Source organism: Mycteria americana, chromosome 11 (genome assembly GCF_035582795.1).
Source record: "Mycteria americana isolate JAX WOST 10 ecotype Jacksonville Zoo and Gardens chromosome 11, USCA_MyAme_1.0, whole genome shotgun sequence".
In the NCBI taxonomy this organism is placed as follows: domain Eukaryota; kingdom Metazoa; phylum Chordata; class Aves; order Ciconiiformes; family Ciconiidae; genus Mycteria; species Mycteria americana.
In genome coordinates this window covers 18,158,101-18,172,074 of record NC_134375.1, presented here as the reverse complement: position 1 = coordinate 18,172,074, position 13,974 = coordinate 18,158,101, and the positions used below count along the sequence as shown (strand labels likewise).

The following is a 13,974-nucleotide window of genomic DNA, read 5'->3' as shown; positions in this document are numbered from 1 at the left end:
GTGTGCATATTTGTATGTGTTCCCCTTTTTCTAGCCCAGTGCACCTACTGATAGCCTCAGTGTTTAAAAGCATAAAAAATACTGGATATGGGTGGGGAGGCTCTTCTAGTGTTGAGAACGAGGGATAACTTTTCTTGCATCTTAAATACTTCAGCCCCTTGGCAAGAAAAGGCATACTTGCTTCTCCTGCTTCCTAGAGACTGGGAAGGGGTCTGCCTACGCTGTGCAGAGGGTGAACTTCTTATCCTTTCCACCTCTCACTTGGGGTTTTTTGTGTTGTGATGCCTTCTGGATTATACCTCTACCCTTGCTGCTGGATTTCTGCAGTTGTCGCAGAGTGTTTTGGAAAAGAATCTGATAGGTCTTGTGACATAATTCTTACTAGTTTGGTTGTTATTCTGTGGATGGCAGTAGTAATAAAACTCTGAAAAAACCCACAGTTTTGTGGACGTAAGTCTCCACAGCTGTAAGGAGCCAGCAGACCAGAAGGGTTACTCTGGTGGCTGTAAGCCTTTGTATCAGCTGAGAGCAAGTCCACCGCTTGCCAGCATGATTCCTCACCTGTCACGGAATATCAGTTTGGGATGTCCAGTAAGTCCTTCTAAAATATCATATTAAATTGATTCTGACAGTTAAAAATAAATTTATGGGGGAGGACTGGATGGTACCCAGTTCTGAGTGTTGGCATATTGAATCTTCCATCTTGAGGTCAGTAATAGGGACTGGCTCAGGCTGGTAGTGATGGAGAGCTGTGGATATCTGCAGATGCTTTGGGTTGTCTTTCTGAAATGAGCAGGTGATCTCCAAGTACTGTCTGACAAACAGGTATGCGTACTGTAGGAACCAGTATCGTAGCAGTTGGCATGACAGCCTTGTGGGCAGATTGAAGAAGCAGTTCAAGAACTGAATAGGTACAGCATTGCTTCTTGACCGCGGACATGAAAACATGGGGTGTTGTAATGCTGCTTGTACTAGTGTTAAACTTGTTACGAGAACTTAATTCAAACTCTTCTGTAAGCACTACTTGCAATTTAAAAGAGACAGAGTGAAGAGGGAACTACAAAATGAAGGTATGGAAAATATTAAAAAAAAAAAAAGGATAAATACTAATGTAATGTTCCCATTCTGTATCACATTGTAGGAGCATGATCTCTAAACATGAAATTTTCCCTTATGTGAACCTTACATCAATGGCAGGTTCATACTTGGAGAAATGTAGAAGGAGGGGATGGAAATGACGAGGTTATTCTTAGTATTTAAGCCCATTCTGAACAATGAAGACGCTCGGCAAGGGCTGCGGTGCATGGAGGAAACAGGCGGGGTCATTCTGATGAGAAAAACAGGCTTGGGTGGGGTGAATGTCATTAAAGGACCTTAGTTTGCCAAACTAATAGCCTCAGAAAGGTAAGAAGGCTGACTTCATGGTTTTGTGTAGAGCTAGTGCTCTCCTCGCTTTTTATCAGCCATCACATTCTTGAAATCCTTTAACAGTTGTCCCTCATTTTAGCAAATTGAATGTGAAAGCTGGTAAATATGGCAGGTGATTGATTACCAGGCAACGGTGTAGGTTTGGTTTTTTTTTTAACACCGTGTACTTCAGGAGAAGGAAATAGCTGGAGTCCTCAAAACACACAGTTCTTTTAAAACAAAAAGTACGCTATTATGGTAACAAGAAAATAAAATACTCTTCGGATTCATCACAGTCAGTTTTCCCTGAATTAGGTCTTTTATTTGTGGCATTATTTCAGGGATTGACAAAGGCGAGATTGCTTCAACAAGTTGTGAAAAATTACAGTGCATCAATGAAGGTGTACCTTTGTGATGTTTTTGGGGTCTTTTAAAGTTATTTTTGATTGTTACCAGAGAAATAGTAATCTCTTAAAATATTCTACAACTCCTGGTGGTATGTGTCGCTTGTACTTGGTGTTCTTTGAAACTTGTCATGTGGGATTTTGTTTTCTGAAGTAGAATATGCTCTTTTAAAATGTCACTTTTGTCAAAGGAAGGCTAAACAAACTATTAGCTAAACCTAATGAGCTAATTAATTTCTTCCAAAGCATATTTGTGATAAACTACTTAACTAGGTAGGCTGAAAGTGCATTGCAGGACATATGCTGGCTTTTTGCCCTGGACCACAAGTAGTCAGAAATAATTTAAATGTAACCTTGTTCATCAGAATATTTTACCTTTTTGGTAAAATACTTTATTGATACAAATCACAGATTTTTGTACGTAATTGATACTTTTATATTTCGTGGGGTTTAATTGACTAGAAGAGGTATTAATTCAAAATTCTACTTTTTGAGGCAATCTAAGCATGCATTTGGAATATGAATTACCGTTTTAATAATTTATTCTATACGGTTGGTATATTGTAAAATTTGGTGGCGCATTTGGCATGCATAACACCATGTGTAGGTTAGTTTTTAAAAGCAGTCTAATACAATGAGATATCTGCAGTCTGCTTGTGGTATTTCTTCTAGCCTGCGTACAGCAGCTGACTGTCTGTACGCCGAAACGGTTTCCCCCCCTTGGCCTAGGGCAGCAGTGATGCTGGGGACCTGGCAGGGCAGGAGCAGGGCAGCCAGCTGAGGAGAGTTGTTTCAAGACAAATCCTCTGTTCTGTCAGATCTCAGCTGCTTCATCTCTGGGGCTGGACAAGGGATTTAAGTCCTTTACTGCCAGTCCTTGCTGCTGCTTTTTGAATGGTTACGCTTTCATGGTATCGGCATCTTCCTTGGATGGCTCAAGATCAATTCAGAGGTGAAAGATGGAGAAAAAAGGTATAATATTCAGGCATTCAGTCTTGTGGGTGAAGCACCTGAGATCACTTATCATGGTGACCTATTCTGAAAAAAACACAGTGTTTTTCTCCAGCTGGAGTATTTCTCTACACTCTGCGTGATTGTGTGCCAGCCTCTCCAACTTCCATGCCACGTAGATTCTCCCTCTGTATTTAAATCGTGTGTATTTCTTAAGTCCCTGCACAGTTTCCTCTCTTAATATATAAATTCTTACAATAAAAATTACTTTGCTGTCTGTCAAATGGCTAACGGTCACGCTCCTCAGGAGTGCCCCTCGGCAGACAGCGGGATGCGCCTGTGTCCCTTTATTTCCTCTCTCTCCTTCCCGTGAAAACATCCTAGGTGTGGTTCCCATGCTGCACCGAAAGGTTGCTCCTTGAGGCAGCCGTCGCGACAGTTACTTCAGGTTGTTCGTGGAAACCCTGAAGTGACGCGGTTTTCAGGCTGTATGACCTTTCGTTGGTATTTCAGCCGTTCCGCGGGTTTATCGCATCTCCCTGTGGTTATCAGCCTCCTGTCTGAGGAGAGATGCTTCTCTGCACCATCTGGGCTGCTTTGTGGCTTGGAGGAGAGAAGGTAGCTCAGCAGCGTGGAAGTAGCATCAGTGTAGAGATGTGGGGTTTCTTCCTTCTAATTTTGCCTAGGGTTTTTTTGCAGAGTTGTTTGTTTCCTCTGTGCCTCGGTTTCCGTAAAGATAAAGTGAGGTTAAACTCTCGGCAATAATAACGAAGCCTACCTGTAAAACTTAAACTGAGAGTGCCTGTGAGTCACGTAGTGATTGTGAAAACCATTAATACAGTATGTATTGGAAAGAGATGATGATAGTGTGTCCAGGCTGTTGAGTCATTAGAAAGCTATGCCCAGTGTTTTGATTAACTTCCATAGGTTTGGCACGCAGTGGCAAAGGTGAACAATACGGTGAGCTTGGCTTGCTGCTGCTCTGTGAGCTGGTGGGGAATCACTTAAGCATTTTAGTTTCTGATCGGTGCATGTTTAAACCTGAAGCATAGGATTCGGAAACAGGATAATAATACAGATTTGCCCACCTTTTGTGATTTCTAGGAGGTTGTGAGATTAGAATAGAGAAGATCGTCCCACAACCTTATACTCAGCCTGGAGAGACTCAGAAGCAGATCCTGGCAGTAGAGGAAGAGATGTTCACTTGTGTTACTTGGGTCCGTCCCGCAAGTCAGTGGGAGGTCTCTCGTGAATCTCCTTCATCTAATTGTATAACCGTACTCTTTCCTCCCTCAGCCAGTTCTCACACCCACCTTTAGTTAGCAGGTTTACTACTTTGGCTAGTCATAAGGGGGTTTTTTTGGTGTTGGTGTTAAGTGCTTGGATTCAGAGAGAACATGTGGTATTTGTTGCGATTTTAATTGGGATAAATGATCCGTTAACTATCCCTGCTAATATGCTGTTGTATTTCAGATGTTATATCATATGTAATTTAAGTATTACAGTCCCTGCAGCATTACATATTTGGTTTCTTCTGACATACTGTGAATTGAATGTAAATTTGTCCTACCCTCTTTCTGTTACCTCGAATTTGGCAGCAGCTAATTGTTCTGAAAAATCTGACATCAGTATTTAGTATTTTTAAATTTTATTTTTTGAAGTTCTGCAGACGTTGCTTGTTTAGAATAGACTAGAGCGAGTGTTTAGCACGGATTACAAAGTCAAAGATAAAGTGTCTGTACAAGGCAGCATTTGAAGCAGATAGGAAAGAAAGGAATGTACTGAATCTTGTTCCAAAGCCATCAGACCTGAGTATTGGGGGGCTTGTTGTTTGGTGGGTTTTTTTGGTTTTGTTTTGGGTTGGGGTTTTGGGTTTGGTTTTTTTTGTTTGGGGTTTTTTGTTGTTTTGTTTTGTTTTTTCCTCATAGGAGATTGCCTGAGCTCATCTGTGTTTTGGAAGGATAAGCCTTCAAAGGCTTGCATATTTTTTGCAGCAAGCAATTTGTTTCAGTAATTGTCTCCACTGTTCACTAATGTCTTTTTAAAGCAGTATGAAAACGTTTTATATAAATCATAAGAATTTTCTTGGGTAGCAGTAATCTTCTGTGGTAGTCTAATAACCAAAATAAAACTTGAATATTATGTGGTGTGTCACAGATGTGCTGGAGTAATCTGCCAAGCATATTGCCAAACGTGCACAGGTGGCATCTGGCATGTTATGGCTCAAGTTAACGTATATGATTTAACAAATTATCATTGGCAGCTTCAGCAGCTTCTGTTTAAATACACAGTCCTCTCACAGTAGTTTGCACAGTCCAGATTCCGGTAGTTGGATCTTAGTTTCCGGGTCCAGCAACAACTAGTTTAATTTCTTCTTGGCAGAGATTTGTGAAATTCTGTAGCTTTTGCAAGAATCATCTTGGCCTATTCTCAGAAGGGAATGGGCTCAGAGGTCAGCACAGGATTCATTTCAGAAAAAAAAAAAAATCAGCTGATTAGTTATTTTTAAATAATGCATCATTAAATAAGAAAGAATTACCACCTGAAAAGAAACTCTGTAAATATATTTCGGGCTTTGCAATGTGTACCCCAAAGCCATTAGCTGAATACCAAATGTGCTAGTTGGGATTTAAAGTCATGAACAAGTTCTGTCACGCAGATTTTAAGGAGTGATGAAGTTAGGCGCTGTGGTTAATTGTAACATTGCAAATGGTTCACGTGCAGAAGGTTATTTTTGTAAGCATAATGGCTGTGGTCTTTGTTTATTACACAGGGAGTCTCTTTGAGAAGTTGATGGCACTTTTCTAGTAAAACTTCCTCCTTTTTTGTGGGTACATGGATTTGTCAAGCTCTGGTTGTAAGACATAAAGCAATTTTAAGTATCAGCTAACAAAAAAGGTGATGTTCAGCTTCAGATTTAAAAAGAAATTGATTGTTCTAATAGTAATAAGTTTACTGCTTACCATGTAACTCATGTTACTCTACCTACAGCACCGTGTGTGCTAAAATAGTGCAAACTTAAAAGTGCTTTGGTGTGCTTTTGGCTTTTCTTACCTTCGGTTAGCGTGAATCAAATTTCATGCTGTTCTGCCATAGCAGAAGACCTACATGCAGAAATCCTTGTGTTTTTATTACTGGCTGGATAGGGACTCTCTTTTTTTATTCTCACTAAAATGTTAAAGTATTTAAAACAAGTCTAGCATACAAAACTATACAAGGGTTCCATGAAAACCCTGCTCCTTTATAGTGATCTGCTTGCTAGGTATTTGGAGACTGGGACCAACTGCTCCCTTTTCAAGGTAAACATTGACGGGGGAGGAACAAGTGAGAAGAAAGAAAACCAAAGATATTTATCTTTGTGGGAAAAGAGGAAGCAGTGCTGTGTTCACTGTTGCTTACAGAAATAGTTGTTCAGCAAGAGGGGGAGAGTTAATATGTTGATCAATGGATTGGAGTAAGATCTAAAGAGAACAAGTAGTTCTAATAAAAAGTAGCTGTTGAGTATATCTGACTACCGCTTCACTTTGGAAGAAGCTAGCTGGGATAGTCGTGTCAGGTCTACAATTAAAAATGATTGACAATGAGAGAGTTAACTGATCTAAAAGTTAATGTTAAGTTTTATCATTCAGAACTCATTTTGAATGATGAAGCAGCATGTGGAGCAGAACACAGCTCTCATAATGATCATTTCAGATAGTCTGCAGGTTCAGGGAAGGCCATTCTGCATCAGCTTATGTGCTCCACATCCTTGGAAGGTTTCCTTCACAGCTAAAAGGGCTCTTTCTAATGCCTAAGCCACTCCTTCAGGCTGGAGCTTGGCCAGAGGAGGTGGCACGCATTGCGAGGGCAGGCCATGGGCACGCAGGGTTTGGCACGCAGCCCTAAGCCGAGTGCAGAAGAATGAAGCTGCAACCCGTTTTAAGAGCTGGGGAGGTGGAAGAAGCCTAAATCGGAATAAAAAAAGGGCAGGATTTCTGTTGTTGTGGAGGAGAGTTGGGAATGTGTCAGAGCCATTGAGATGTGAACTTGATGTTGGAGGGTGGAGTTAGAGGTAGTTTAATTTCAAAAGCTAACCACATGCAGATCAATTATTTATAAGGACTTCCTCATTTATTTTTTGGGGAGAAGTATGTGTTCTCATGAACTTTGTAGATTATTCCAAGAACTGCAAACCTCAGACGAACACCACAGCGCTTCATGATTCCAGGGAGAAGTATTCTGGGAAGCTTGTAAAACAATGTTCAGTATTGAACTGTCATGAAGAAAATAGCTTGGGTTGTTTTTTGCTTTTTTTTTCATGGAAGCACATAGTTTCAAGTTGCACAGACTGTACCCTCTCATCCCACCAGCCGACTCTCAAACAACTGCCGCATTTGCAAGGGAGAGGATTTGCACATAATCTCTTTTTCTCTGCAAGCACAGCTACAAAGGACAGATAAGAAGTTTCATCAGTAACCATCAATTACATTAATTTTTTGCCAAGATACCGCTGCTCCCAGCGCAGAGCTGTGCAGCACCTGGCTGGGGCAGCAGCAGCCAGCTAGCGCGGGCAGGAGGATGGCAGCTTTGGCAGGGCCGGTTCAGCACAGCTAGAATTAAGTGGTTTGCAGTCTGGGTGGGTGTGTGTCCAAGGAGGGGAAAGAGAGGACACGGGGGAATAGCTAAAAAGGGAAATGTAAAACAAAGAACTGAAGTAAAATACATACAACAAGAAATAGATGAAGACAATAAGGAGGAAGCTAAATAGGGAAGGCAGGAGAAAATGACCTTGCAGGAGGGAGAATGAAGTAGGTATGGTGCTGGTTTTATTACTCTCTATTGAGGGGGAAAAGTGGAAGAAAGGGGGAGAGGTTTAACAGGGCAAAACAAACAAAAGCTTTTTCACTCGTTTTTCCCACAATGCTGTTAATGCCATGACATTACACAAACTACACTATTGGATTTTGCACGTTTTGGTAGGGGGTGGGGGGAACAACAGTGCATCCTACTTGAGACACCTCTCCTGGCTTTATCAGACACTGGCCATCAAGGAGGGAGATGGATATATGCATGCATGGGCACTTATTAATAGGTCATATTCTGTTTGTTTTCTTACACATCCCTTTTACTGTTTCTTGCTGGACTTCTTAAGTTTATTTAAAAATCCTCATTTTCTGTACTCTAAATAATATTTTTTTTAGAGAGTAGGAGGTTCATAGGATGTACACGCAGCTTTTGCAGTAAGAGGAATGCCCACCAGCTCTCTACAAGCGGAGAGAAAAGGAGGTAGTGTACTAGATGGAAGAAAGTTACCCATGCCGGACCTACATAAAAGCAGTGTTTTGTAGGAACTTCATCTGCTGCCTCAGGAAAAGTAGGCAGCGTTCTGAAAGCTATATTCTCACCTACAGCAATAGTGCACCAAATGGTAACCAGGCATGTATGAGTGTCATGCTTTTGGAAAAACTTGAGACAATATTATTCTTGCCAAATTAAAAGCAATCAATAACATTTTGGTTTTAGGCTACAAAGCAGGTAGGCTGCTACCTAGTTTACTTAGGCATTATGTCAAGTAATTTTCACCTGTTATTTATTTACTCATTTTTGATCACCAGTTTGCTGGCTCTTTAACAACAAACTTTCCAGGTATTGACATGATACTCCTTTTGTGTTTGGTTTTTTGTTTTTGTTTTTTTTCTTCCAGGCAGTATGATACACTTAAAATGTTACATTTGATACACATAAAGGTTACAAACTGTGTTTTTAAGATATTACCAGAAGAGGGAGTGTATAACACTTTGTATACAATAAAACCTGTAAGTTTATTAATTAATAGCAATCAATAACCACATGATTTATGTAATAAGTTAAAAAAATAATAATTGCGGGCTGAAATTCGCTTTCAAAAGAGCACAATTAATGCCAACTTTTTAAGCTTCTCTTTAGGTTTAATTCAGTTTAACACTAAATAATCATATACAAATAATGTAAATGGCCTTGAAGTCAGTTCAGATTCCTAAATGTTGTGTTGTGTCTACCTGTAACAAAGATTCAAACAGCTTTTCAATAGAAGTCTCAGATTAGCTCTTGCAGTACCCAGCTCTAGAAGAGCTCCATAACAATGTGAAACCTGAAAACAATTACAAATGTCTTCTAGAAACGTAGAAAATAACAAACAGAACTAATAAATATGCTATAAAATTTTACATAGGTCTGTGATACTATTATTGACTAAATAGGCCATCATTAGCTATCCCAGGCAGTAACAGCCAAAATACTTCCAAACCCCATTATCTGCTATTGAAGAAACAAAAACATAATGTAGTGCTTCTATAGAAAAATCAATATTCTTACTCTATAATTTATGTACATGTTCCTCCAGTTGTCGTGCAGCAGGGCAACAGGTTAATCCTTTGAACAATAGCAAAATGATGTAGGAGAAAAAGCCGTCAGTGTGTCTAATATGTAAACTCCTAATAAACTTTGCCTATTCTGCTGCCTCATACAACTTCTGTGATATCTGAGAGTGCTGCTGGCCACAAAGATTGCAATTACATTTTAACTTGTTTCCCCAGGTTGTATTAGAGAAAGGAGAGCCATCATCAAGAGATTCTTGTCCTCTTTTCTGTTCTCTGTTCCCCAGATAATGAGTTGCCCGTGTTGGTATGAAACTCTCACTCTTTACACCGGTTTATAAAAGATGCAATTAGACCAGGCTCCTGGAGAGTTGAAGCAGTTCCTATATAACTAAATTTTATCTCATTGTTTGGCAAGATTGTCAGAAAATCTTTAACTTGCAATTCCATATAGAGTAGCTTTTCAAAAGGAAGCCTTCTCCTTTAGCCAGATCACCTTCTTATGTTTTTACCCTGTAGGATTTTCTTCCTTCACCAGGCAGAAGTTGTATTGTGCCATGTCCTCTATGTGTGACCTCACAGGTTGCAAAGAACCTGTTTGTCGTGTCTGGAAGTGGGAAAAGCCCTAGCTTCTGCAGTGTGTTGAGGCTAGTTCTGTGGGTTAGCTAGAAGGTGTACCCCTTTCAGTGCAGCCTTCCACCTTTGAGCCTGAAACTTTCAGATATTTGTGGATTATTTGTAGAGCTGGATTTGAGCTGATCAGAAGTTTTGTGTGATATACTTTCATATTTTTAAGAGCTGTTCATTATTGTCCATAGATACTCACATGGAATTCACGGCCCCTCTCCTTGCTAAGAGGAAAATTGGCTGTCTCTTTTGTTACTACGTGGCTGATGTCTTCATTTGAGTTGGTAGGCTAAGCATTTTGATGTTCTGCTGTATTAGGGTGGACTTAGTGAAGTAATTGTTTTCATTTCTTTCACTTTCCTAGATCATAATGAGAAGCCTTACAGTACTCTGTAAGGCTCTGGCCCTTCTCATTTTTGGCATGGGACTAGCTAGCAATCATTTTCTTCAGTTTCATTTTGGCTTACAGGCTCTGACAAGCCACACATAACCATGTATATGCCTGGAAACATGCCACCGTGGCCCTCTCCTGGCCTCTAAGGTCAAAGGAAAGGTTTTTAAACTGCCACAGTTCAGTCCCCTCCCCATCATAGTGCCATGTACTCTTTGACCAAAGGTCATCATGTGGGTCACAAAGCTATCCACCAGCCAGCTTCTAAAAATACCCATGACTGCTTTGATAGCCATAGAAATAATAGAAACTTATATATGTACGTAGTATTGCAAGGCTTAACGTTCACATCTTGCTTGTCATGGATTGAGAATTATAGTTAATGTCATCTAATTTTGATGGTGGCCAGTTCCTTTCTCAGTCCAGCACGCTCTCCATAGGATTGATCGGTGTTCAGAATGAGGATGGGTACTGACCTTTAGGACCATACCCATCACCTTTTTCTGCGATCACAAGAATGTACCCAGGGAGGCCGGAGGCTTGGCAGATAGTTAGGATGTGCTGAAAGCCCTGATGAGCTCCTGGGCTGCTTGCTATTTCCTCTGCCCTGTCCCAGTTCTCCAGGTGGCAGTGGTCCACAATAGCCGTGGCTGTATGCTTGAAATCTAAGTCTTTTTTTCTGGTTTTAGTCCCTAAAAATGGCCTATGTCTATATAGAAGCCTTTGCTCTCTCTGTGTACCCACATGCTGTATGGGTAGCAGTTTTATTCTGTATTTCTGGTATAAACAAGCACGTTTATACCAGAATCGTAAGTGGTAAATCATAAACCACCTCCACGTAAGTGGAGTTGATACTAAGGCATAAAATGCTATCACTTAATTGTGCACCGACAAGCCTGTCAAGTTGTTCCTCTGTACTCAGTCATCCATTTTATTTTGGACTTGTTCCACTTTTCTAAGACCTGAGGAACTCCTAGGTATGCCCACTTGGAAAAGAAAACACAAAAACCAGAAATCTTGCCTGATATATTTGTGTTTTCTGTAGCACATAAGACACTCTTGAGCAGCTGCTCAAGATAAAAATGCACTGTTTTTAAATCCGTTGCCCCATGGTGCTTGAGGTTCTGGGAGTTTCATTCATGATGGTACTTCGGAGCACTCGTTTCCAGCTTCGGGGAAAAAAAGACCCATGAGGCCTTAAATACAAGTCAGTAGCACTACTTTTTACATGATTTTGCTGCTCCCTTCACTGAGGCTAGTTTCGTGGTGTTACATAGCGCATGGCAGGGTTCTTTCCGTGCACCCCCCATAGCAGCAAAGTCTGTTTTCCAAGTAACCATGCTGGAGTTCTCGATTGATCAACTTTAAGTTTGGTGTTGGCGAGAGGCCCATTGTTCCCTTCCTTCCAGGAAGAATAATAATAGTAGCCAGTAACCAAACAATCTCTTTTAAAACAAAATATTTACAGCAAAATCATTTTAGACAGTACTAAATATAAACATAAGCAGGCTGCAGTGTAAGCAAGCCCCGCTTATGCAGTGTTGATATCAATCAGATGAAATTCCTTGGAAATCTACGTTTTATGTACCCTTCAAAACTTCTAGGAACTGGCAAACTACTCATTACTGCAGTTCTTTGTCATCCCCAGTTGCTTAGGCCTCCAGCCCGTTCCCTGGAATCAAGTCACACTTGAATTCTTGCTAGTCCTCGCTCTGTTAACTGCTAGCTTTGGCACAAGAAGGCTTGCGGTTTGTGAGGCTATCGGGTCTTTGAACGGATGGTTTTGCTCTTTGTTACGGAGAGAGCAGATGGTGGGAAGGCTCGAACTGAGCGGTCAGGATTGGGGGAGAGGGCAGGAGCGCTTTTTGCTGTGGCAGTATTAGCTCGCACCAGCCAGCTTAAAGTGATTGTGAAATTGGTGCCTGAGATTGCTGAATTTTGAGAAAGGATAAATGAGTTGTTTCATGTGCAGTGGAGATAATGAAGCCTGGTCATCTGTGGCTTTGTCCTGTGTGTTTTGCCATCGCTCCCCCTCCCGTTGCAACACCTCCTGCTCTCTGCACATACATAGCTTCAGGTTTCATGTCATGTTTTGCCTTTTCTTTTTTTTTTTTTTTTTTTTTTGCCTGCCGGTGTAGTAAGACGTACGCATGCCACAGCTAGGCTGGAGTGTGCACATGATGACCAGCTAGTGAAGATCTTCCTGCCTTCATTCTGTAAGAGCACTGAGAGGTCCTACCTTTGCTGTCTTAATGCTAATGATGAACCCCAATATCTTTAGAACCTCTGTTGGCAGAGGGGGTGGGAGGGCACACCACCTCAAATCTAGCCCTCTCGTTTATTTAAAATTAACCTCTCATTTCAAAATACAGAGCACTAAAATGTAGACAAGTGGAAGGAGACACGGTAGAGCTGCATTTATCTCGCTTCACAAAACCAGACAAGAAAATATAATGTAAATAAAAGATTAAAAATTCTCTAGCCAATCTTAAAAACAATTTTCATGGCAATGCAACATGTGCAGAATACTTCAGGTTGTAGAATGATTTTTTTTTTTTTTTGGCATTTCTTAGCGTTCTGCAGTACTCATTCATACTAGGGAGCTTCTGTATGTGTGTGCATAGTGATAGCATGGCACATGATGTAAATATCTTTTCATGTTACATGTGTTCAGTGAGGAAATGAAGAAAGGAGGGGGTTGATGCTGTTCTTTATGTTATCTTGAGTAGTAGGAAGCAAACTTTCTTCCATTGCAACGGTTTCAACACAATTCAAGTTGTCCTTCTTGGATAATATTGCAACAGCAAAGACCTGGAAATAAGGTTCTCTGCAGTGATGCATATTGAACTGCTTCTCTCCCGTCTGCCCTGCCTGCGCTGTCCTTTGGAGCTGGCATTACAGCAGGAGTCTCGTCACTTCAGCCGCGTTCCCTGGGAGCGAGCAGTGCGCGCAGATGTATGTCCCTTCGTGTATGTATCTGCACAAAGTATTATCACAGCTTGCAAGGCTAATTTTAGGCCTCTGAACTCAGGTATTAACTGATGATAAAGTGTTTATATTCAATCTAATGTTGTTGGTGTTTGGGGGATTTTTTTAATGACTTTAAGTAGCGTTGATAGAAAATAAAACTTAAAACCTCTTGCAATATTTAGTACCAAGAAAAGAACTTCATAATGTCTTTGCCTTATATAACAGGTGTTTTTTACTACATTAAGTAAAATTACTTTTGCATTTGTCAGAGTATACTTGCAGCATGTGATTTAACTGTGGCACATGCATCAATCCGTTTCAAGGTGAAACCCCACGAATATTTACTGTATAAAGTTACTTAGAAGCCTTTAGTCATTGGAAAATAGTAAATAAAAACAAATGCACAGATTGAGACAGTTGGCATATATGCTGCTGCTATAACATACGCAAGCGTAAAATCCCGTTGCATTCTGTCTTGGCCATTGTGTACCTTCCCGTGGGCCGTTGCTGTTTTCTCCCCATGTGAATGTACCGTCATGCCTCTCCCTTCCATTCCAGCTCCTGCCTTGACGCCCAGCTGCTGGGGTCTCTCAGCGATTGGGCTCTTTGTCCTCACTCTTACTCAGAAGGAAGGCAGCTTTCTATATTGTTCCACGTGGGAATTAAATTGCCTTATCTTGGTCGGTGTATTTGTGGAAAAGGCAAAAAAAAAAATAGAAGTTACTCACCCTCTTGGTCCTAAAATGAGACTAAACCAAATCAAAGACTAAGGAAGGATAAATTCTAGTTGGTAAGAAAAGAAATACATCAGTGCTGGTTCCCCACGTAGTAGTTTAAAGTCAAGAATTTTGTGAACCACTAAAATCTGTTGGAGACTTACCCAGTTTTA

At 40.7% G+C, this 13,974-nt stretch overlaps 1 protein-coding gene across 8 annotated transcripts in view; it reads left to right on the top strand.

The window, feature by feature from the left end:
• Positions 1–13,974, top strand: part of ATXN7 (ataxin 7) — a 91,392-nt gene that overhangs the window by 51,926 nt on the left and 25,492 nt on the right. The gene's annotated exons all lie outside the window — the stretch shown is intronic.